This window comes from Arvicanthis niloticus, chromosome 9 (genome assembly GCF_011762505.2).
Source record: "Arvicanthis niloticus isolate mArvNil1 chromosome 9, mArvNil1.pat.X, whole genome shotgun sequence".
Lineage (NCBI taxonomy): Eukaryota > Metazoa > Chordata > Mammalia > Rodentia > Muridae > Arvicanthis > Arvicanthis niloticus.
Window position 1 is genome coordinate 31,308,988 of NC_047666.1, and position 25,379 is coordinate 31,334,366.

The 25,379-nt window shown below is 45.8% G+C and overlaps 1 long non-coding RNA gene across 2 annotated transcripts in view; it reads left to right on the forward strand.

Annotated features, from left to right (window-relative positions):
* Positions 1 to 400: 400 nt before the first annotated feature.
* The window catches only part of LOC117714703 (uncharacterized), a 60,685-nt gene continuing 35,706 nt past the window's right edge, over positions 401 to 25,379 (forward strand). Inside the window, exons 1-3 of one of the 2 annotated variants that reach the window (XR_013112526.1) lie at positions 401 to 711; positions 9,014 to 9,247; positions 15,159 to 15,221. This is a non-coding gene — a long non-coding RNA (uncharacterized LOC117714703). Of the gene's footprint in view, positions 712 to 8,809; positions 8,921 to 9,013; positions 9,248 to 15,158; positions 15,222 to 25,379 lie in introns of those variants that run through there. The other variant, XR_004607583.2, reaches the window with a different exon arrangement.

The window sequence follows — 25,379 nt, forward strand, 5'->3', positions numbered from 1 at the left end:
CAAGACAAATGTTTGTCTTGGAAGATCAATTACCGCACTGGGAGGTCTGAGATTCCTGGGGTTTAGTGCGTGCCTTGCCTTGGACTTGCTGGGTGACCTTCGGCTCTCTGTGCAGGGGTGTCTGAGACTACACAGGGAGCCATGTCCTGAGATTGCCCTGAGTTCCCAAAGAGGGTACTTGGCCAAGGATATGATTTATCTATGCCCATAAACGCTTCTCTCCCTCCTTCAGGAAGCCAGCTAATTATGTTAAGAATTGAAAATGCATTCTCTGTGGGCATCTGAAGGACAGTCTTTACAGGAATGTGTGACGGAGAGTGTGTGAATAAAAGAGACACATTAACAAAGTTTTGTTATTCTAGAGAAAAAAATGTTACAGCTCCATTATTTTTTTAATGGCCACAAAGTTCAGAGCTGAGGAGGGGGAGAGAAGAACCCAGCATTAGTGTTGGAAGCACAGCTCATTTATGGCTCCCCAGAGAGGCTTTTCTGGTGACATCACATGCCAGTATTTTCCAAGTGAGCCAGGATAGTGGTTTGACAGGAAGATCTCTCTTCCACGGAGGCTCCTGACCTCAGACTCTGAAGGAGCAAACTGGCAGGGGATGCTTTGTAGTTCAAATAGGTGAGATCCTCCAACCTTCCCTCAGAGATCCTAATCTCTGGATGCCACACACTCAACTGAAGGACACCACACTTCCCTGCTGCAAGGTACGAGGACAAAGAATTTGGGGCATGGGAAAGTCAGAGTCTCTCTCTCTGTCTCTCTCTCTGTCCCTCTCTCTCTGTCTCTCTGTCTCTCTCTCTCTGTCACACACACACACACACACACACACACGAATGAGGATCACAGAGATTCAGTCCAGTTTCTGCTGCTCTTACAGAATGCCACAGACTGGGTAATTTATAAACTAAAAGTTTGTCTCCAGATTCCAAACTGGAAAATTCCAAATCATGGAGGCACCATCTGCAAGGGCACAAGGTGGACTGACAGTGAGCACGCCCAAGATGGAAGAACAAGAGAACTCACCTCTGGCAGGTCCATCCTGTGAGAGTTAACCTACTCGCATTACTTCATCAATCCCTGGCACCTTTTAAAGGTCCTGGTTCTCAATCCTCTTATGGTGGCTAGTAAATGAGGGAGTTTTCAATAGGCACTCAGACCATAGCAGAAGGGTAGGTACCCTCTATGCATTTGGACAAACACCTCTCATAGGCAGGGCTTTGTACCAATGACTCTGAAATCTGAAAGGAATTCTGGCGGCCTCTGAGATCATTCTGGCTATAGCTTTAAGCCACAGAAGGCCTCTTGGCAGATGTATAGTGGATGAACTCAGTATAAGAAACCCAGAGAGGGTGAGCACAGCAGTAGACTCTGAGGGTGTTGATCTGGATGTGGTAACATCGGTAATCCCAGCACTTAGGAGGCTGCTGAGGCAGGAGGCTGCCATGAGTTTGAGGTTAGCCTGGGCTACAGAGCAAGACCCTGTCTCAAAACAAAACAAAACAAAACCAGGAAAAAAAGAAAGAGAAAAGAGGGTGAATCTATTAGTTCTGTTTTAATGGGCATTTGTAATACTCTGGCAGAATAAGACAGTACAGAAAATGCCATACACAGGCATCAATCACATTTTTTATGATTGATCATAAGGGTCGTTGAGGAATTATTTTTCTCCTCTGGCATGTGGAAGGAAATGACTGTTAGTTCATTTTGCTTTTTACCTCTCCCAAGGACAATGTGGGATTAGTTTTCTGCATCTAAAGTCTCTGGGGAACTTTGTTATAGGCTATCTGCACTTTGGTGCTACCAGACAGGAGACCTAAAGAGTTCAAAAAAAAGGAAAGGAAAGGAAAAGAAAGGAAAGGAAAGGAAAGGAAAGGAAAGGAAAGGAAAGGAAAGGAAAGGAAAGGAAGGAAAGGAAAGGAAAGGAAAGGAAAAAGAGAGTAAGTAAGTCTAGGACAGTTCAGCACACTGCAGCACTGCCCCGCACACCAGGCAAGGGCAGACCCACTACAGCTCAGAACTGCCTAGTCTGGCTCTTGGTCATTGACTGGCTGTTGACCAAAGCTCTGCTGTCTTGTCCACATGGGCACTCTCATTTCTAGCAAGTGGCCTTCTGTAAATTGCAACTAAACTTCCTCTAAACTTTATTGACCATGAAACTCTGTTGCTCAGACTCCTGAATGCACTTTTTGAATCTCACAGTCTTAAGTTAAAACTATACTCCCTTAAAGCTGGAGAGCCAGCTTAGTAGTTAAGAGCACTTGCTGTTCTTGCAAGAGGGTCCAGGTTCAGTTCCCAGCACCTGCAGGAGGCTCACAACTGTCTGTAATTCAATCCCAAGGAGACTTTCTTTTGTCCTTCTTGGGCATTGTATGCATGTGACACATATACACACATATATACACTCAAAGACATTAACTAAAAGAATATAAATATGAACAAACAAACAACGACAATAGAAACTAATACATTGTGAATGATAATTTCTTATGTGTTGGAGAGAATGGCTCAGTGGTTAAGAACACTTATTATACTTAAGTCTAGAGGACTCAAATTTAGTTCCCGAAACCCACATCAGGTAGCTCATAATGACCTGTAATTCTAGCTTCATGGGATCCAATGCCCTCTTTGGCCTCTGAGCGTGCACACACACACACACACACACACACACACCATGTATGCATACACTCATAAAAGAAAGAACACCTTCAAGTTGATAATCGCCCTACAGATCCTGAACCTAATATTCCCCAAAGCCTATTTTACAAATAAACTTTCCAAGACTCATGGGAAGCATGGAACAGCAGTGTGCTGTGACTTCCTGCCTGATATTACCCACAGAAACTAAGGACCCAAGGCCTATAATGAGGAAGGAACTGTGTTTACTTGACTGGTGGGTATGAAAGGGAGTCACTTTGGCCTTTATTTTTTTTTTATTTCTAAAAAGCATATGCCTACTGGAAAATAATGAGAAATACCATTCTACTGAGACTCTATGAATATATCCAAGATGTGGTGAATGGCACTCGGAGACAGGAGGTGGAGACCTGGAGTTGTCCAAAGTTAATGGCCAACCTGGGCCTGGAACTCCATGTTTCCAAGCTCTGGGTTCAGTGCTCTTATCGGCAGCCTCTCCCACTAAGGTTGGCAAAGAGTTATTGGAGAGATAGCCAGGCAATAAAACGCCTAATGACCCAGGATTTTACTGCACTAGACAAACTGATTTTAAAGTTTATTGTACTGAAAAGATAACTGTGAAACAGGCAACTCTAGTTCCTCCCAGGAGAACTTCCGTCTCCAATGGGGAAGAAAAGGCACAGCTGTGGCTTCTTTCCCACAAGGCATCTTTGGGGAGCAGGAGAGGGGAGCTGGGTGTGTGGGCCTTGAGTTTGAACCCAGGTGCAACCTCGAGCTGTATGCTCTTGACATACAGGTCAACAGACTTGATCTTGAAGGCTGCCAGTGTATGGAAAGGGGATAATAAACATATCCCTGGCATCTCATACTTCAAGGGTTTTATGTCATGGTTCCTTCGTGGGGAACACTGGGGACCAAACACCTTCTGAGTTCGAGTGAAGCTTTTCAGTGATGCTGTGAGGCTTGCTGGGCAGGTTTGAGTAGGAAGCCCAGTGCAGACTGGGACATAGCAGAGAGGACAGAGGAGGTATAACCTGGGCAAAGTTAAGTCACAAGATGCTGAAGACTTCACAGAGAAGGTGGGGGGGGGGCTGTGTGTGCATGTGTGCATGTGTTCCTCTTACCTCAGCCTTGTGAGTGCTGAGGAAAAACAACTTTAATGAGAATCAAGGCCAAGAACAGGTATGGAGATGAGATTTCTTTAACCCAGACTTTATCCATCCATCCATCTATCCATCCATCCATCCATCCATCCATCCATCCATCTATCTATCTAAGACACAGTCTCACTGTGTAGCCCAGGCTGTCCTGGAATTCAATATATAGACCAGGCTGGCCTAGAACTCACAGCCTCTAGAGTGCTGGAATTAAAGGCATCCACCACACCCACTTCAAATCCCCCAACTTTAATAAAACAAAAACCAAAACCCTTGAACAGACTTAAGGCAAAAAGAAAAAAATAAATTCAGGTTCTCACTTCAGATGTGGCTGTATCCAGGTGCCCAGCTAACTTGCTTTCCCTGGCTGTGCTCACAAGGCTGCTTACTCCCCTGAGACAGGTTCTTTACCCCTAGTGGCATAATAGCTGCAACAGCAATGACTGGATGTCTGTAGCTTAGCCAGCCAGCTCTTTCCCAAAGGTCTTGTTCCAGTCCTAGGATTAACTGAGCCCTGACTGGCTGTAGATTGATTGGACACTCGAGATGAAGGTACAAGCAGTTGTGAGCCACTCGAAAAGGGTTCTGAGAACAGATCTCAGATCCTCTGTAAGAGCATTGAGCAAGCAACCACTGACCCATCTCTCCAGCCCCACCCCACACCTGCCTTTTTTTTTTTTTTTAAGACAAAAGCCTTATGTAGGTCTGACATGCTATGCAGCTGAGAATAAATTCTAATTCTCCTGCCTCCACCTCTGAAGAGCAGGCGTGTGCCACCACTCTGCTGTTTTGAGACAGCATCTCAAGTACTGAAAGCTGAATCTGGACTCTTTTGCAGGCTTAAAGGATCCTCTGCCTCCAGCTCCCAAGTGCTGGTTCTGAAGTCTCGCTGCACACCCAGCTTATTCTTAGCACATTTGTTTGGAGTTGGTTTGTTCTTTTGTTCTCGTTCTTTACATATTCCAGATATCAATCCCTTATATGGAATGTGAGTTGCCTATGATTTCTCCTAGATATAGGTTACCTTTTCATAAAAGTTTTAGTGATGAAGTCCAGCTTGCCTGCATTTCTTTCATGTCTGCACTTGGTTGTGGTATCAGAAACTATGGACAAACCCAGGATGGCACCATTGTTTAATTGTGAGATCATGTCAGATGTAGTCCTCATGCTGAGGTATCTGGTACGGGTTGAGTGCAGTCCCTAATACTGTGTAATGCATGGACCCAACTTCATTCTTCCACATGGGCTCTTCCCACAGTCTAGAACAGACTGTTCTTTTTCAGTAAAAAAGTCATGACTAGGGTTGGAGGGCTGGCTCAGCAGTAAAGAACAGAGGACCTGGGTTCACTTCCCAGTCCATATGGTGGCTCGCAACCATCTGTAACTCCAGTTTCAGGAGACCTGATAACCTCTTCCACCTCTGCAGGCTCCAGGCATACATGTGGTACATACAGGAAAATATTCATACACATAAATAAAAATTAACACAAATTTAAAAGGAAACAAAAGTCTCGACACTCTTGCTGAAAACCAGTTAAACATAGATGCAGTCTGGATTTGTTGCTGGCCTCTAGGTTCTGTTCCTTTGCTTTACATATTCACTCTTACACCCACAGTCTATTGTGGTCACTGGACCTTTGCATTCAGTTTTGGCATTTGGAAATGCAAGCCCTCCAACTTCATATGGCCCTTTCAACATTGCTTTTGCTACCCAGGGTCTCTTGAAATTCCACAGAAATTTTAGGATCCATTCACCTGTTTCTGCAAAACCAGGTCGTTGGTAGGAAACACACTTGGTCTGTTGATCACCTTGGGAAGTACTTCTTTCTTTTCTTTCTTTCTTTCTTTCTCTCTCTCTCTCTCTCTCTCTCTCTCTCTCTCTCTCTCTCTCTTTCTTTCTTTCTTTTTTTTTTTTTTTTTTGCCTAATGGCCCGGGGTGGAATTGAAGCAGTGAAGAAAAACATCCTTGGGTCATGACCTCAGGGGATGGGTCAGCTTTTCACTACTACACATCATACAAACTCTGAATCATTCCTATGTACCACTTATCCAGTTGAAGAATTTCCCTTTTATTACTAGTCTGTCAGATGATATATAGGTAAATATATATATATATATATATATATATATATATATATATATGAAAAGGGAGTAGTTTTATCAAGTTCTTTTTCTCAAAAGAAAATTGCCAGAGTCAGGCATATTGTGAATGAGTGGACATGTGAAGATGCTGTAACAGTTATGCTATAAAGTATCCAATAACCATGATTTAGTTCATCTATATGCATGATCTGTCTCATTGACTACTTTTTGTGTATTGAACCATCCTTGCATTCCCGAAGGAAATCCTACCTGGCTATGACCCCTGTATGAGTAATTGGTAGAAGGTATAGTTACATTTTTACCCATGAGGATACTAGTCTGCAGTTTCCTTGTGATGTCTTTACCTGGCTTTGGTATCATGTCAATCCCTGTCTTAGAGAAGTACCGCCCTTAGCTTTTGAATATAAGCTGACCTACATATATATGGTCTTGCTTATTAAGCCCAGATTTTTTGCTTTCCTCACAACTTAAAAAAAAAAAAGTCTTATTTTAGCCAGGCAATGGTGGCACATGCCTTTACACTTGTGGGGCAGAGGCAGGTGTGAGTTCAGGACCAACCTGGTCTACAGAGCAAGTTCTGGGACTGTCAGGGTTACAAAGAGAAACCTTTCTATCTCCAGAAACAAAAAATAAATAAAACAAACAAGACTTATTTTATGTTTAGTTATGTACATATGCAGGTATGTCTGTGGGTGGGTATGTGCAGGAGTGCAGATGTCCACGGAGGCCAGAAGAGGACACTGAATCTCTAGAGCTGGAGTTACAGGTGATTGTGAACTGTCAAAATGGGTGCTGGGAGACAGACTCCAGTCCTCCACTAGACCAGTGTGCATCTTAACTGAGCCATTTCTCCAGCTCCCCACATGCATTTTTTTTTTTTTAGATGCATTATGCTGAGTAGACCAGCCTGGCCATTTTCAAATCCCAAACCCTTGATCCTCCAGTCTCAGCTCCCCAAATGCTGTGCTAAAAGGCCTGCAGCACCTCCCCTGGCTCCACATGGTAATGTCTCCAGGGTACAAACTGGCTTCCATACAGACTCATATTTGTTGTTGTTAAAAAGAAGTGTGTGTGTGTGTGTGTGTGTGTGTGTGTGTGTGTAGGGTCTTTCTGTGTGGCTCTAATTGGCTTGGAGCTCATTATATAGACCTGGCTAGCCTGGAACTCACAGAGGTACACCTGCCTCTGCCTCCCAAATGCTGGGGTTAAAGGGCTGTGCCACCATGCCTGGCTGAACTTTTTTTTTTTTTTAATCTTCTAATGTTACAACTCCAAAAATCACGTCATTCGTTTGATGCTCACCAGTGCTGCTCAGTGCTGCGTGTTGTGACCATTCTGTTGCTCTCGCTGGTCCCCTTTTCTGAATTAAACTTGAACACATCATGTTCTTTGATCCATACAGCCTCCGAGGAGCTCATTCTGTTAGCCTGGCAGGCAGCCAGTCAGTGATTGGGTTTTTATTATTTTTTTAAAATGTAACTGGGACAGGGGGGCTTGCCTTCATGTATCTCTGTGCACCACATGCATGCAGCAGCCACAGGGGTCAGGAGGATAGATCCCCTAGAACTGGAATTAAGATTGTTGTGAGCTGCCAGCAAACCCAGGTCTTCTTAAGCACTGAGCCATCTCTTCAGCCCACAGCCAGTGATTTTAACCCACGCTTATACACTTAGCCTGGAATCCCCCCCCCCCAAAAAAAATCCCCAGTGTTTGCAAGTGAACCATATGCATGCTGGTACATGTCTTTATTGTTTTATAACTTTACCTGTCTTCACTTTCTGTTTGTGGAGGACCACAAGGTCAGCCAGAAGTGAGAACACCCATTGAGCCTTCTGAAGCTCTGAGAACCTGTATCCCCAGGATGAGCCTTCATCCCTTAGCCTGTGCCAGTCTTCCACCCTTATTCTTAAGAAGTTTGGTCCATCTCTAGCTTCCTCCAGGCATTTTCTACTGGGTCTATAGAAGCAATACATTTGCCAGGGAATCAACAGCAGACTAGAACAGAACACCAGGGTTCTCTGACAGCCATGTTTCCTCCCCTGTGTGCTGGACTCCTGCACTGGGCGTGGGAGTGGTTGATGGGGGACTGGGGATCAAATACCACAAAGTTCTAATGTTAAGATTCCACAGGGTTTCCAGTTTTTAGCTGTGCTTGATTAAGAATTCTCATGATTCTTGTGACCTTTTAGTTTGTCAGTTCTAATAAGAATGATTCTGGAAGCTTCTACCAGTTCACTGGCCCTTTCTGTAGATCATAGGCTTCTGTAGTTCCCTTCTCTGTGGTTCTTCATCTGGGACTCTGTCCTTTAAGATGTGGTATGCACTTCACAGCTGATGCTGGGACTATGAAGAAGCAAGGAGAGAAAGGAGAGGTGGGCCTGGTATCACTCACTGCAGGCATCCTGGAACCCTGGAACCTGAGCTAGTAGTCTCCGTGTCCCTGCATGGCTCATGGTGTGTGTGTGTGTGTGTGTGTGTGTGTGTGTGTGTGTATGAGACAGAGAGAGAGAGAGAGAGAGAGAGAGAGAGAGAGAGAGAGAGAGGATATGTGTGCCTATGAGGAGAAGAAAGATGAGAATCGGGAATACATGAATTTAAGGCTAACCCTATTAGATTAGGCCCATTGTGCCATCATAGCAGTGGGGACAATGGAGTCTTGTCATCATGAGGAAGTCAGCTGGTGTGGGATGACATGCTCAGAATTCAAGGGGCCCAGTGGGGCTCTTCTGGATGTTTCTCTGACCCGTGGTGACAACTATGGACAACAAAATAACTGTCATCCAACCAGAGAGTGGTGACCAGGAGCTCAGGCCTACACAGACAAAGACTCACTATCCCCCCCCCCTCCGAGCAGTGGCCACATAAAGAACAGGAGTGGCAGCATAAAGAACAGGAGGTCAACAATGACCACCAGGAATTGCGGGAGCACTCAGAGCCAGCGCAGCAGGGGGTGGCAGCTGGGTCTCTGAATGCTCTTTCTTATTTTATTATTCTGAGAGCTGGGTCTCATGTAGCCAAGGTTGGCCTTAATTAAATCCTCCTGCCTCTCCTTCCTATGTCCTGAGATTACAAGTGTGCACTAGCTCCAGAAGCACTCTTATCTTCTTTGTAGAAACTGTGAGCATCAACAAGTCTGTAGCGGGAAGGAGCGGGCCTAACCCAGGAGGCTCCAGTGTCCGGCCCATACCTCCATGTAAACCAGCCCACCCTGTCTCCCAGAACCTCCTCTGGCTGCTGGGACCTGCTCTCCGAATTGCCAAATGAACACCTATCACATCAGCAGCCCTCACTGCCTGCCTAGGAGGAATACCAGGGCGTTCCACACTGGCTCCTGCCGCTCACTGAGGTAATGTGTGTGTTCACACATGTTTTCTTCATTCCTTCTCTTCTTTATCTCAGCCCCACTCCTCTACAAGTTTGTCTTGGCATGAAATAAGCTATATAATGAAATCCCTGGCTGGAAGTCTCCCTCTTGGGGAGCCCAGGCTGGAGCACACTATGCCTCACCTCCCTCCCTCTAGGGTTCTCCAACCATCTAAACCATAGGGAGTGGGCATTTGAAGGGCTGCCCTCTGCCCTGTAGGCTGCAGTTCTCTGCAGTCCCTGACCTCAGCTTCCTCCGCTTCCCCTCCACACTCTGCTTGTGAGTATTCTGGGTATATTCCTGGTGTGTGTACTGATTATCTTTCTGCCAGTTGGGCTACACAGAAATGTTGAAACAGGTCCTGAAGGTGTCTGAGGACAATGGGTGGAGGTGTTGAGGCAGAGAGTGTTGAAAGGCAGGAGGTAAGGACACTGCCAAGCTCACAAAGAGCTCAGGCCTGCTCTTCAGAGTCTGAAGTAATGGGTGGGGTAAGGGGGAGGGGCATTTCCAGGGATAAGGAGGCAGCCTTCTTTTTGTAATCCTAGCTTGTTTTTGTTCATTGCCCTCCTGATGGCAAAAGTCTTAAAGGAGCTGCTGTGAGTCCCCATCTCTGATGCTCGCTCCCTCCGCTCCCTGGTCCCACAGGCATCCCAGCTACCATACCACCAAAGCTTTCCCTGATGGCCAGCAAAGATCCCTGGTGATTGAATCCCTGCCCATGTCGTTCTCCGTTATTTCCTCTTTCATTTTCCTCCCCCTTTAAGTTAAACTGCACTGTAGATTCAGCTAGGGCCTTGTGCATGCTCAGCTGGGAGACAGATACATTCCCCAGGACTCTAGCCGTTTCTTGGTCTGTGAGCTTCCAGCTCCCTCCTTTCTGAAGCACTGTCAGCCCGTCTTTAGATGATTTCTCTGGGCTTGTCACCCCTCACTAAGCATGCCTCTCCCTTTCATTCAAGCCTCCCCATGGCCTTGATCTCTGAATGTTGGGGGCCTCCAGGCTCGGTCCCGGTCACTCCTCTGACGTCTGACACACTCATTCCCCCTCATGGGACTCTGCTGTAGAAAGTTTAGATGTTTTCCGTTGGCTGACTACTCCCAGACCACATCCCTCCCACACCTGAGCCTTTTGCCTTGGAGCATCATAGACCTGTCTGGCTTCACCTGTCCCAAGGGCTACTGCGGCTGCACACCTGAGACAACTTATGAGGAAGGGCAGCCTCTGAGGTTTTGAACTATGCTCAGCTGGCAGCGCTGCTCTGGGGCTTATGATGAGTCAAGAAAGCACAGCAAGAGATGCAAGACAGGATGGGGCAAAGCTGCTCGCAGTATGGCTGCTGAAGCTAAAAGAGGTAGGAAGGGACCAGGGTCCCTGGAACTCCTTCAAGGACACTTCCCAAAAAGACGGACCTTCCTACTACCAGGCCCTGTATCCTAAAGTTTCCCTGACTCACCCAGCAGCACCACAGGCTGGGGACCAAGCCTTCCGTATAAGGTCTAGAGGGGTCATTCCATATTCCAGCTATCACACAAACCAAAAGTTCTGATTCTTTCTCACCCCATGTTCTCCTCTTGACATTTTTCCTGGCTCAGCAAATGAGAACTCTGTCTACAAACTCGGGCAAAACTCTTGATGGCCTTTTGATATCCTCCCTGTATCTGGCCCATCAGCATGACAGGCAATGGTCTGTTTCTGCCCGCCCCTCCTCATCTCAACCTTGCAGCCCATGTGGCCTTTCAAAGGGCCCATTGTTTCTCTACAGGTCACCTCACTTGTCTCCCCCCTCATCTATGGGCAAATAGTTGAATTCACTCAAAAGACAGTACAGTTTGCCTCATTTCCTGACCCAGGAAACACTAGTGATTTCTTTCATGTATGCTGAGCAAATCCAAGGTCCCAGCAAAGATACACAATGTTGCCTGACCATCTGGGCCTCTTTACCCCTCCCCTTCTCTGCCTCTCCTCCTCTCTCTGCAGCTACAGCTCCCCTGGATTCTGAGGATCCTCCTCAATACATACCAAGTTCTCTCTACCCCAGGGCCTTTGCATGTTTTTTTTTTTTGTTTTTGTTTTTGTTTTTGTTTTTACTGTATTTCCTGCCCATAGTAGTACTTCCTGCAGATGGCACCAGGAAGTAGCTGGTACCACATCTCTCTCTCTCTCTCTCTCTCTCTCTCTCTCTCTCTCTCTCTTTCTCTCTCTCTCTCTCTCTCTCTCTCTGCTCTCTTTCAAGATTTATTTATTTTATTTGAGTATACTGTCACTGTCTTCAGACACATCAGAAGATGGCATCAGAGTACAGATGGCTGTGAGCCACCATGTGGTTGCTGAGAATTGAACTCGGAAAAGCAATCCATGTTCTTAACCACTGAGCCATCTCTCCAGCCCACAATACCTCTCTTGAGTGCCTTTATCCTGGGTCCTCAGAACACCCTGGAATCTATTCCCCATCTGATACTCTCTCTATTAACTTACTCATTCTCCACCTTCCCGTTCAGAACAGGAGTACTGTAAAAGTTAAACTAACTGTAGGTCCTCTGTGGTCCCTAAGGCTGAAACAAGCCTGCTAAAGGAATGAATGAGGGTGTGCTCACTGAATGCTGACGAATGAAGTCTATGTTCACATTCATATAGACCTCAGGGAGATGGTCAAGACACCACCCAACAGTTGGAGGTTTGAACTGGGGTTCCGAAGCACAGCTCCCCACTTCGTCCTTCCCGACCATTTCATATGCCTTTGTACAAAGCAGTGAAGACCCCTGTCCTAGATTCATTCTGTTGCTGTGATGAAATACTCAGACCAAAACTGACTTAGAGGAGGAAAGTGTTCATATTTAGTTTATACTTCTGGATCACAGTCCATCATTTTGGGAAGTCAGGGCAGGAACTCAGGGAGAAACCTGAAGGAGAAACCACAAGGAGTACTGCTTATCAGCTTGTTCTCAGGCTCAGCTCAGCTAGCCTTCTGATACAACCCAGGACCACCTGCCTATAAATGGTGCCAGCCACAGTGGGCCAGACCCTTGTACATCAATTAAAAATCAAGACAACAGGCTGGAGGATGGCTCAGTGGTTAAGAGCACTGACTGCTCTTCCAGAGGTCCTGAGTTCAATTCCCAGCACTCACATGGTGGCTCACAACCATCTGTGATAGAATCTGATGCCGTCTTCTGGTGTGTCTGAAGACAGCTACAGTGTACTCACATACATTAAATAAATAATTCTTTTAAAAATAAAAAAAAGCCGGGCGGTGGTGGCATACTCCTTTAATCCCAGCACTTGGGAGGCAGAGGCAGGCGGATTTCTGAGTTCGAGGCCAGCCTGGTCTACAAAGTGAGTTCCAGGACAGCCAGGACTACACAGAGAAACCCTATCTCGAAAACCAAAAAAAAAAAAAAAAAAAATCAAGACAACTCCCACAAACATGCCATAGATCAATCTGATTTGAACAATCCCTCAATCATGACTCCCTTCTCATGTGATGCTAGGCTTTGTCAGGTTAACAGGACAAACCTCAAACACTCTTTCTTTCCACATAAAGTTCAGTAAAGCTTGTAAAGGACACAGGGTCTTGATCTTGCTTTATGGAAATCAGAGCTTCTGTCACGGTCTCCCTACATGACCTTGGTCCACTCTGACCCTGCCATGGGTCTCATTTTTTCCATTTGTAAATCTTCCATCATCTTCCAGGTTAGGCATTCCATAGTGTGTCTCTACCTGGGATGACCATGCATTGATGTTTGACAAACGTGTCAGATAAGCAGTTGGTGCTATCTCAGGAGACGTCATCTTCACCTCCATTCCTTCACAGGAAACCCAGCAACAGTGTTCCTGGGCCCACATCCCTCATTGATAAAGTGTCCAGTAACTTCTCAATGGGCCCATGCACTGTAGCTGTGGTGATAATGGGCTATATCTGGCCACCCTGGAAACATGCCCATGTTCCAGTTGTAGCTATGGCTATCACTTATCTGTTGAGCATGAATGACCAGAGGCTGAACAAGCATAGGGAGCTGCTCTGGTGAAAAGTGGGAGTGATTAATTTCTGTCGCATGCCGAGTCGCTGCTCTCAGCAAGTGACAGGGAGAGGGTGTGGTGACAGCTGCCTTGGAGTTCATGCCACACATCAGCACTCTGCAGGAAATAGAATACTGCAGGGCTGTCAGGCTTGTTGACAACTTGGGCTTTCTGATAAAGTTGTCAGGAAAAAGAAAAAAAAAGAAAAAGAAAAAACAGAAAGGCCAGTCCTGAGAGGCTGGGAGTTTCCTGTCCTTGGAAGGACTCTGGGAAAGGCAGTGACTAGAGGGTGGGAGGGCAGGGAAGAGGCTGCATATGCCCAGAGAATAGACCATGTTAGAATAGACTAATCTCTCCAGTGTCGTTGTAACCTTGCTCTAGTGTTTGCTCTCTACTCGAGGGTCAAGGGTCAAATATCAGAGTTGATCTCTGCTTGAACATCAATTAGGTCACAGAAAATATGGAGAGACTGGAAGGTGATCAGAGCTAGAGGACTAAATCCTCAGGACAGTGGCTCTCAGCGGTGGGTTGCAACCCCTCTGAGGATCAAGCATCCCTTTTACAGGGCCTCAGGTAACCTAAGACTGTGGGAAGACATAGATATTTACATTACAATTTATAGCAGGAGCAAAATTACAGTTATGAAGTAGAAATGAACATAATTTTATGGTTGAGTCACCACAGCGTGAAGAACTGTATTAAAAGGTCACGGCATTAGAAAAGTTGAGAACCAACCACTGCCTTAGAGGGAGAGCAGAGATGTGAGTCAGGAAATACTCAAATCCAAAGATAATCAGAAAGATGGAGAATTTCAGAGCTTCAAGAGTTAGCAGCAGAAAAAGGAGCTAAAGCAAAAACAAGACTAGCACCAGAGGGCACTGGTACCAAAATGTCCTCTTTTATAAACCTGAAAGAATGTGATACCTTGTTCCTTGGCTTGGCTTTAAACATGACCAAAGTTCTGGGTCATGTTTCTCTAACCCTAGAACTTGGGAGATGGAGATAGGAGTTTCCTGCATTCAAGGCTAGTCTGGGCTGCACAGCAAAACTTCATCTCAAAGGAAAAAAAAAATGACCAGAAGTGGGGTTCTTGCGCTGAGCTTGCTGTTAACACTGTACTGCAAACCAGCAATTTGCTTGGTGGTGATGGTGGTGGCGGTTTGGGTTTTTGTTTCATTTTGGTTTGCTTTGGTTTTTTGACTCACTATGTAGTCCTGGCTGTCCTGGAACTTACTTATAGACCAGGCTGACCTCAAACTCAGAGGTTTGAGGTGTTCTTGCCTCCCAAGTGCTGGGATTAAAAGTGGGTACCACCACACCCAGCTCAACAGTTAGTATTATATAATAAGCTAGTTCAAGAAAAAAATTTCTAATGGACCATAATCCCTCCTACCTAGAATTAGAATAGTTTTGGTAATGACCATAGGGGAAGATGGATTTTCTTGCAATCTCAAACACATACTTCATGTCGTGTCATTTAGAAGTGTGGTATCGCATTTAGCCACTTGAATAACAATTTCTGGACCTTCTTTGAAAGGAAGACAAAAGATAGTCACTTATTAAATTTTCTCCTTTATATAACTCAACTAGTATGCATCTTAAGACACATTGAAGTTGTCTGTACTGCCTAAGTTCTACTGTAGGATGGTAAGTAGCTTTTTGGTTTTGGAGAAAGTGACACAAGATAAACATATACAAGGAGTCCATGACTCAAAGGACTCATGCTGCTGACAGCTCTGCGTCATCTCTTCCCCTCCTTTGTCTGTAGTAGTTTCAGCCAGGTCAGAAAGCACAGTAGGCACTCCCAACCCGGTTGGTTTTTTATATCAATGTGCAACAATCAAATTCTCCATTTCTACCCTGACTATGCCACAGGAGAGAGCCTGACCTGAAGCGAGATGAGGAAACTGGACACCTTCCCAGCCACTCGTGAGTCAGGTATCTATGGCCTCATTCTTTTGTTTAAAGATAATTCCTGGAACATCATCCATTGTCTGTTATCAATGCAAAAACACATCCACTGCCAAGTGGCATCCTTTGGGCTCACATCAGTAGACCTACAGGCAACCTTCTCTTTAGGGTGGGATAGATGGTCTGGGTGCAGAAGACAGAGGGTCCTCTTTGCAGCATCTCAGGGGCAATGGTGAGAGTCTGAATGTTATTCTAAGTGTACTCTGTAGAAATGGGCCATGATCCATTCCTCATTTTAAAAAAGACACCTCTAATTAGCAACATGGCTGAGAGAATAGAGGGACTGAGAGACCAAGGGAGACCATCTGGTCACTCTCACATACCTCCTGTTTTCCAACTCTATGATCCAGAGGCACTGGAGACAGAGTCTGCTTCCCTCCTGGAGCTGATGGGGGTGAATACACACAAAACCACAGAAGATCTTTTCCAACAGTGGTCAGTGCTGTGCATAAAATAAAACTGGGTGGGTACCATGGCAACTCCTGACCAGAGAGAGAGGGCATGGTCATGTGTTCTCAGATGTTACAGGAATGATCTTTCCGAGGACATGGCATTTGTGCTGAGCCCCAGAGAGGAAGAATGTGTGAATGGTGTGAACAGAGAAGGGAAAAGAAGCCTGCTGTACTTAAGGAAGCAGTCTGAGCACAAGGCTGGGGAAGGAAAGACCTGGGCATGCCCTAAACAAGGGTAGAGGGGCAAGCAATGTCAGCCCTGCAGGTCATCCTGTCCATATTCTGGACTTTTACTTCACACTGAGGGAATGAGAAACCACATGGGGTTTGAGTAGAGAGACCAGTGAAGAAGCCAGAAGCCAACCAAATACATGTTGTATACCCTATCCAGCCCTGCATGTTTCTGTAAATAGGTGTGTTCAGTCATTTACGTATTATCTATGGCTGCTTCCACACCACACAAGCACTGTTGAGCACTTATACCAAAACCCACCTTCTCTGTGCAGCCTCAACTCTTTTCTTTCTTCCTGGTCCCTTATAAGAAAGTCTTTTGGTTCTTCATCTAAATGATGTCTTCTGAAATTGACTGTGCCTGCTGTTTGGGGTCATGTCATGTCATCACAGCATCATGGAGAAATGTGACCAGGTCACTGCAGGACAAGACATTGGGATGAGCTTCCCACAGCATCAATGCCTGCTGGGGATGTTCTCTCAGCATCAGAGGGAAGGGTGGGCCTGTCAGACTCATCTCTCTGGGTATGTACTCACTGCTTTGAATGCCAGGGGCTGCCCATCTGGGCAGCCTCTGCTTCACTCCATCAGCTTAGTGAGAAGAGTTTAACTGCTGTTCACAGAACCCCCGCCCAAACCATCACTGCCTGCCCTTTGTCTGCGGCACCTCATCACCAATTTGGGGCTTGGGAGTCGACATGGGCCAAGCAGCTGTTTCCCATTACCTGTCTGTCCCACATGCCCACACCACTCCCAGCAGGGATTGGGAGGCTCCAAGAGAATTGGATCCCGTTTCCAAATCCCAGGGCAGACTGGTTTTGTTTTGCCTCTTAAGAAAAACATTAAATAAGTAAAATAGTTGAACGCTGTGTTAGAAAACTAACCCCAAACATCTGGGGGTTTTGTGCTATGGAAGCTTACTTTCATTCCATTGGTTCTAACTGATAAATACAGAATAATTGAATTAGTCTACTATTTTTGTAGGCAGGAAACCGCTGTGTTATGTAAAGAAATGGAGAAGGCAAGGGGTACAAAGAGTTGGGGTGAATAGCTATCCAAGCAGCTTGGCAGAGTGAGGAGGTCAGCATGTACTTCAAATTTACTTCCATAAGCATTAGTGGAGTGATGGCCGCTGTGTGCAGTTAAACACAGGCCCTGTCCTCCAGGAGCTTATGATCTGCTAACAGCAAATACAACTGTGACATAGGACAGGACAATAAAAGCAAGGGCTGCAGTGGTCTTTCATGCTCACACCATATCCTCTAACATGAAAACCATCTTCTCACTTTTTGAGTGGGACATGAAGAGAAAACACAGAATTGAGGTTTAAAGCCATATTCATCTGACTTCAGATGGCAGTGATCCAGACCCTGCAAGCTCCATGCAGGCAGGTTTCAGCCCCAGAACAAACCTTATCTCTCCTTGCTCTCTGATGCCACCACATCATGACACCAGAGGTATAATTGTTAGGTTTTGGGTTTTCAACCTCCAGAACTGTGAGCTTATAAAATATCCAGCATGAGGCATGTTATTACAGATACAGAAAATGCACACACACACACACACACATACACACACACACACACACACACATACACACACGCACCTGTCTCCTGAGTTTCCCTCCTGCAACTCCTCTCAACAATACAAAGGAAATGGGGGCAGGGACTGGAGAGATGGCTTAGTGGTGAAGACAATTTGTACTCTTGCAGAGGACCCAGGTGTGGTGGTTTAAATATGCTTGGCTTGGGGAGTGGCACTATTAGGAGGTGTGGCCTAGTTTGAGTAGGTGTGGCCTTGTTGGAGGAAGTGTATCACTATGGGCATGGACTTTAAGACCCTCATCCTAGCTGCCTGGAAGTCAGTCTTCTCCTAGTGGCCTTCAGATGAAGATGTAGAACTCTCAGCTCCTCTTGCACCATGCCTGCCTGGACACTGCCATGTTCCCACCTTAATAATGGACTGAACCTCTGAACCTGTAAGTCAACCCCAATTGAATGTTATACTTTTTCTTTCTTTCTTTCTTTCTTTCTTTCTTTCTTTCTTTCATTTTGTTTTGTTTTTTGAGACAGGGTTTTTCTGTGTAAGCCTGGCTGTCCTGGAACTCACTCTGTAGACCAGGCTGGCCTCGAACTCAGAAGTCCACCTGCCTCTGCCTCTCAAGTGCTGGGATTCAAGGTGTGCGCCACCACTGCCCAGCTTTGAATGTTATACTTACAGAGTTGCTTTGGTCATGGTGTCTGTTCACAGGAGTAAAACCCTAACTAAGACACTGACTAAGGTTTAATTCCCAGCACCTATAAGGCCACTCATACCTATCTGTAACTCCAGTTTCAGGGAATTTATTGCCCTCTTCTGGCCTTCCTGGCTATCAGGTATGCAGACGATGCACATACATACATGCAAGCAAAATAGTTTTACACATTTTTTTTTAAAAAAATGAAAATCAGTAATGATGAACCAAGTCTGCAATTCTCATATCTGGGAGGATGAGGAAGATTACTGTGGGTTCAAGGAAGGCCAGCCCAAGTTACATTGTATTTCAGCACTCTGGAACTGCAGAGAGAGACCCTGACCAGTGGAGTGGAGGGAAGGATGGAGGGGGAAAGGTAAAAGAAGAGATAAGAAACCAGACTAAAGCCAAAGAAACTGGGTTCTTTGAGGGGTCTCTAGAGGGGAGTTTATAGGATTCAGTGTGGTGGAAGGAGGGGGATCCAGACCTCTACAGGTGTGGCCAGTCATTCACTGTGTGACCTTTACCCTCCTCTGTGTCTGATGAGCTGACTGGACTTTATAGCGTCTTCCTCACTGGCTGCAGGGAGCTTGCCATGAGCACTGTAAGCTGCTGGTCCATGCCTAGTCCAGGATATGATACTCAATATGTAGGGAAGGACTTGAGTAAGAAGGGCTGTGAGATAGCTAGAGCAGAAGTCAGAAGCAGGAACCAGCGGTGGGTAAGATGTTGTGGGTGGCCAATGATTCAACCAGGATGACAGCCATGAGGCAGGCCAGGGCTGGCTGTGCATACATGCTGAGTTTCTGAACCATGCTCCTGGGATGGAGCCCACTTGGACAAGGTGCTGTTTGGAAAGCCCTGGCCAGCACTGCTACCTTCTCCAGCTTCTCCTGCTCCAGCCAGCTCCCCAGCTCCCTGGCTCCCCTGCTCCTCAAAAGCAATGTTTCCAGAACAAACTGCCTTCTGTCCTTACGGAAAGGCTGCCAGAAGAGAATAGTTACAGACCAACCCTTGGCTTTCCTGAGATCTCTATTAGACGGAGCTGAGATGGAGGAATGGGCCCAGGTGGAAGAATGGTAGGGCCATGTGGAGACAAGCTTGAGCCCCAGATGCTGGGCATGGGTATTTGAGTCTTAGCTCTTTGGCTCAGCAGTGTGACTTGGGCTGCCTCTTGTTCTTCTCATCTGCAGAACAGGATGGTGGCTGGCAATATCAATTGTGTTTATACCAAAAGTTTATTGAAAAGACTAGACAAGTCAGACCTGGCATAGTGGTACATGCTGTAATCCCAGCACTTAGGGGGTGGAGGCAGGAGGATCAGGATGAAGATTCAACATTATGTCCAGCTACAGAGTGAATTCAAAGCCAGTCTGGATTATGTGAGATCCTGCCTCAAAACAATAACAGACCCAGTTCCCTGTAGTTTGCTATGTCATCCTTTGCACCAGAAAGAGGATGGCCAGGCACACATGTTGGAGCCAAGGCAAACGATGAAGGGTACTCTACTACAGGAAGCACCAGTGTCTGACCTTCAGAGTCTTCCCTCTTCAGCCAGGGATTCGGGACACCCAAGCTTACAATTCTGTAAAGTCCTGAGAGAAAAATATGAATACCCTTTTGGGGGAATGCATCCATCATGAAATCTGTAGGGTGTTTTTATTATTATTTTTTAATTAGTTGTGTGTGTGTGTGTGTGTGTGTGTGTGTGTGTGTGTGTGTGTGTGTGTATGGGAGGGGGGTTGCACATGAGTGTAGTGCCAGGGGAGACCAGAAGACGATATCAGATGTCCTGGAACTACAGAGTCAGCTTTCTGACCTTGAGTCCTTTGTAAGTACACACTCCTAACTGCTAAACCTTCTTTCATATCACAAGTTTTTACTGTGTAGCCCTGGCTGGCCTGGAATCTACTTGCCATATAGATCGGGCTGGGTTCTTATAGAGATCTGCCTACCTCTGCTTCCCAAAAGCTGGGATCAAAGGTTCACACCATCATACCCAGTTGAGAAAAGCTGTTTTGTAAAGCACTGCAAGATGACATAAAGTGGCTGGAGAGATGGCCCAGTGGTTAAGAGGAGCTTGCCGCTCTACCATGAGGACTAGAGTTTAATCTAGCACCCATGTTGCCTGGTTCACAGATGTCTGTAACTTCAGCTTCACAGGATTAGACAACTGGTCTCTGAGAACATATAGGAACATGCACACACACAAATAAAGGTAGCTTTTTAGAAAGATGACTTTGAAAGTCCAGCGCCAACATACACCAATGGCTAGCCTTGCCTGGTCCCAGTCTAAATATACCTTGAGAAAACTGGGGACAGTTCATTGTGTCTCAAGTCATGTTATATCAGTTGTGGCTAACTGCCCAGAAAATGATAGTAAGGGGTTGTGGTGACTGGGGAGAAAGGGTTCTGGGTCTTGGAGACCTGTGTGTTTATGGGATGGAAATTCTGGCAGGAAAACTTTGTTTGTGAAGGAATCCACCTTGAGCAGTGTGTGCCTGTGTGTCTGCTGCTCACAACTTCATGGTGATCTCACTCCTAGGTTTATTATGAGAGCAGGCACTGACAGGGACAGCCAGAGTACACCCACACAGTTTGAAGACTTTGTAAGTCATCAGACAGGCTCTCGAGAAAGTGATGTACGTTCAGCGATGATGTTTTTTAAAGATCTGTTTTATCACTATTGTTTTTAATTTCATGTCTTTGTGTGGATGTGTACATGTGAGAGCAAGTGCCTTTGAGGCCAGAAGAGGGTGGAGGATCTCCAGGAGCTGAAGTTACAGGCAGTTGTGAGCTACCTGACAAGGATGTTGAGAACTAGACTTGGGTCCTCTGCCAAGAGCAGCCAGTGCTCTTGAGCCCTGAGCATCTTTACAGCCCTCGATGGTGAAAACTAAGGGACAGCTGCATTGCTGTACTGGGTCTTCTATGAGCCAAAGAACCTATAAGCAAACCAACCTCAGATCACAAATCTTCTTTCTTGGATGGTGGCAAGGGGATGGGGCTGTCTAGAAAATGCAACTCTTATGGTTATGTCCACCATGGTAAACAGCCTCTCCAGAGAAGCACAGAAGGATATCTGAACGTTTGCAAAAATGGCTTCTTAGTCAAAAGGCAGAAGCACTAAAATAGATAATTACTAGTAATCAGTTATTTGCTTTCTTTCCATTCCTGCTGGTCTATGGTCACCATCAATTAAAGGCCTTTAATACTGCAAAGCCATTGGTTAGCCTGGGAAGGCAGGAGCAGAGAGGGGCAGTGTGTATCAGCCCAGAGCAGTTTATGTGGGCCAATGACACTCTGAGATAGGCCAGCCAAGTTAAAGAAATGATGCGTGTGTATTCCTAGATATGGCTTTAGCTGTTTCTGATGGCTGCTGGTAATCGCTGGTAATCTAGAATCACTTGGGTGTTGGGCCTCTGGGCATGCCTATGGTGGATCATTTTGATTGTTCTAACTGTGCTGGGAAGACACGGCCACTGAGCGTGACACCATTCCCTGGATGAGATCCTGGACTGTGGGCGTGAACAAAGTGAGCTGAGCTACTGGCTACATCCATGGCTCTCTGCTTCCTGGCTATGGATACAATGTGATCAGCTGCTTTAAGCTCCCAACACCTTGACTCCCCTGCCATGATGGACTGTAAGCTAGAATAAACCCTTCGTCACTTACGTTGGCTATGTCAGCATATTTAGTCACAACCAATGTTACTCTGTCATGCCCAACCTATCACTGACAGTATTTTCCTAGAAGCTTCAAAGACAACTGACAAGTGACAGACAGACGGGGGTGAGGCCCATGGGAGACTCAGCTTGCTTGCTAATACAAAGCAAGTTTCCTTTAACACTGCTGCTACTGGCAGTTCCAAAGTGCCCTTCTGTGGAAACAATGTCTTTCTCATACCCAGAACCAAAGGCAAAGCCAAATGTATTAAAGCAAGAACACGGGGGAAGTGAACGTACATTCCAGCTGCTAGCTGTGCACACTGCCCAGACTGCATTTAGACCTCCCAGAGAAGACAATAGAAGCTCACCCACCAGTACTCTTCGTGATTCAGAGGAAGCTTGTTCCTACCCTACCTGTTCTGTGTGTGTCTGTGTGTCAATGTGTATTCACATGTTCCTGTGTGTGGGTGCATGTGTGTGTGAGGTGCATGTATGTATTTGTGTGTTCCTGCAAGTGGAACAGAGGTCAACTCTCAGGTATCCCTCTCCAGATGGATTCTACTTCTCTTCTAGATAGGGCCTCTCTTTGGCCAGGAACAAACTGAGTAAGCTCTGCTGGCTGGAGGGCCAGTGAGCCCTAGGGATCTTTCTGTGCCCATCCTTCCAGGGCTAGTACTACAAACGTATGCCATTGTGCCTAGCTATTGTAGATGGTACTGGAGGTGGGTAGGGGGAACTCAGTCTTTGAAAGTACTTTACTGAGCTATCTTCTCAACTCCAGAGACCACCCCATTTTAATGATAGTATTGTATGTTTTAATTTTTATTTATGTGTATGTGTGTGTGCTTATCTGAATATGCATTCCATGTCATGCCAGCAGAAGCCAGAAGAGGGTGTCGGATCCCTCAGAACTGGGGTTATAGGCAGCTGTGAGCTGGTATGCTGGAAACCAAACCTGGGTCTTCTGTAAGAGCAGCAAGTGTTCTTAACCGCTGAGCCATCTCTCTAGCCTAAAGACGACCTTCTTTTTTTAGACAAAAAGAGATAATGTTCTTGGGTCTATGTTATTATCTGTATTTTATTCTTCCCCATTGCTTGGTTTGATTTATTTTCCCCATGAATCTACACATTTATTGGAGGCACATAGAATGACAGGTGTCTTGAACATGACTTATATGTCATAGAAGAAGCAGACAGTCAGGTATTGAATGCATGGCTTATTGAAGTAGAAACTTTTGGGTTTTTTAGAAGTTGGTTATGTTAAATGATGTTTAGTTGAAGTAGACATAGGTGCAAGAATGTTTTATTAAAGTAGACCTGTAAAATAATGTTTCTTGAGGTAGACATAGGTGAAAGGATGTTTTGTTATAGTAGACACGTGAAAGGACATGTGATATAACTATGGCTCCACAGACAGTGGGAGATGGAGCATTTGTTTGCTTTGCTCCACCTTGTTTTTCTTCGCTAATGACACATGTATTGGTCCACTTTATATTACGTTACTGAGCCACTTGTGGTGACTCCTTAGAGAGAAACTCCCCAAAGAACTTCTTGTGAGGTTCCTGTGGTTTCTTGCTGCGTCTGTGGCCACTGGCACGTTGGCAAGCCTTGCGGCTTCTTCTGGATTGAACTGCTTTTGCTGGTTCGTGTGTGGTGATTGCTGAGAGGACTTGACTGTAGCTGCTGATTTGTGTTTGCTGATTTGCTGATTTGTGTTTGCTACCGGACTGAACTGCTGATATCCCGACAATAAAGATTGGACTTGCCCCATAGAACTACGTCTAAACAGGTCTACTTTTAACAACTTTTGTCTTCCACTACCTCTGGTGGGTGGTGGGCTAGAGGGGAAGTTGAGCGTTTATTAAAGTAGGTTCAGAAAAATCTATGCCTATAGCTTATTGTTCACACATAGAAAAGGGAAACAACTCACAGCCAATGAATTTAACAACCCAGCAATCTATCTCTAAATGGTGCCACTGTGTCTGGAGGCCGAATTCACTTTCAGACTGTGGGCTGAGGTAATGTGAGGTGGGCTGCAGGTCTAATTGCCCAGTACACAGTAAGCCACCATGCCCACACCCACTGATGAGGGAAGGACAGAGTGGGCATCTGCAGCAGGTGCTCCCTCTGAAGGCTAACTGGTCATAGTCTTAAATGTGCTTAGCCAGGGTACCAGGGTACTCAGAGCTAGGTCAGTGGCAGGAGATCCTGGTGGGAGTTGTAGTCACTGGAAGGGTTCCCTTGTTGCTGGAGTTGACAGCTCCTGTGCACTGAGATGCACTGAGCTAACCTGGCCCTTCTGAGGTTTACCTTGTCCTTTCAGACTTTTTTTTTTTCTTTTTAGCTTTTTGAGACAGGGTTTCTCTTGAACTCAGAGATCTGCCTGCCTCTGCATCCTGAGCGCTGGGATTAAAGGCATGCGCCGCCACCACCTGGCTTCCTTGTAGATGTTTTGGCTTCTGCCCCTGATTAGTATAGGCTGCCTGCTCTCAGGCCATTGCTGGTTATACCCAGGTTCTCATTCTTGCCTTCAGCATGTCCTGATGTTAGGACGTTGAGCAGGACGCCCTCTTATGAACCACCCCATTTGTGTCTGCCCTAAGGGCTTGCTACCACTAGACTGTCAATTCCCTCCTATGCCCTACAATCTTCTATCCAGATTCAGAGCCTGTGCAGCACCCAAGACATCTTAAAATGTGTCTGTGGGTGTCTGCACAGCCTTGCTCGCCTTTTTTTTTAAAAGCAGAGTCTCATGTAGTAGCCCAGGCTGGCCTCATACTATAAAGTCAAGAATGACTTCAAACTGATCTGTCCATCTCCACCTCCCAATGTTGGAACACCAGGCATGCATTCCCTTACCCAGCTTCATCTGCATTAACCCAGATGTGCTCGGGCTTGCCTGTTTGTTATTTACAGTTATGAGCAGTTCTCATCTCTCACTGGTTTCTTATAGGGCTACAGAAATGGAAAGGTATGTCTGAGGATATGAGTGCAGAATTTTGAAAGCCAAATTTTAACTAAATTCCTAAGAAATTGGCCAGGATCCAAAAGTGTTTCTATAGCTGCTTCATTTAATCTGAATGGTCTGAAATTTCTTATAGAAGATAGACTGGGGGAGACATCTCCCTTATTTATTTTGTAGAATGAGAGAGGTTTAGGTATACATCACCATGAGACAGCAATAGGAATACATGCTTAGACAAGATGGTCATTCTACAGTGCACAAAAGGTCCCTTGTATAATAAAAAGCATATGTAAATTTAAAAGGGGGAAGGCAGAGGGGAGGTATGGCATGGTGGTGCACACCTTTAATCTGAGCCTGATCTACATAGAGAATGTATGGCTACACAATACGATCTTGTCTCAAACAATAACAACAGTCATTTTTAAAAAGAAAGGAACTACTTTTCCCTCCTTTTTTCTTCTTCTCATATGCATATGTGATATGTAGTGCATGTGGTCACATGCGTGTGGAAGCATGTACGTGCGCACGCATGCGGAGGTTCAAAGTTGATGCTGTGCATCTTCCTCAACCACTCTT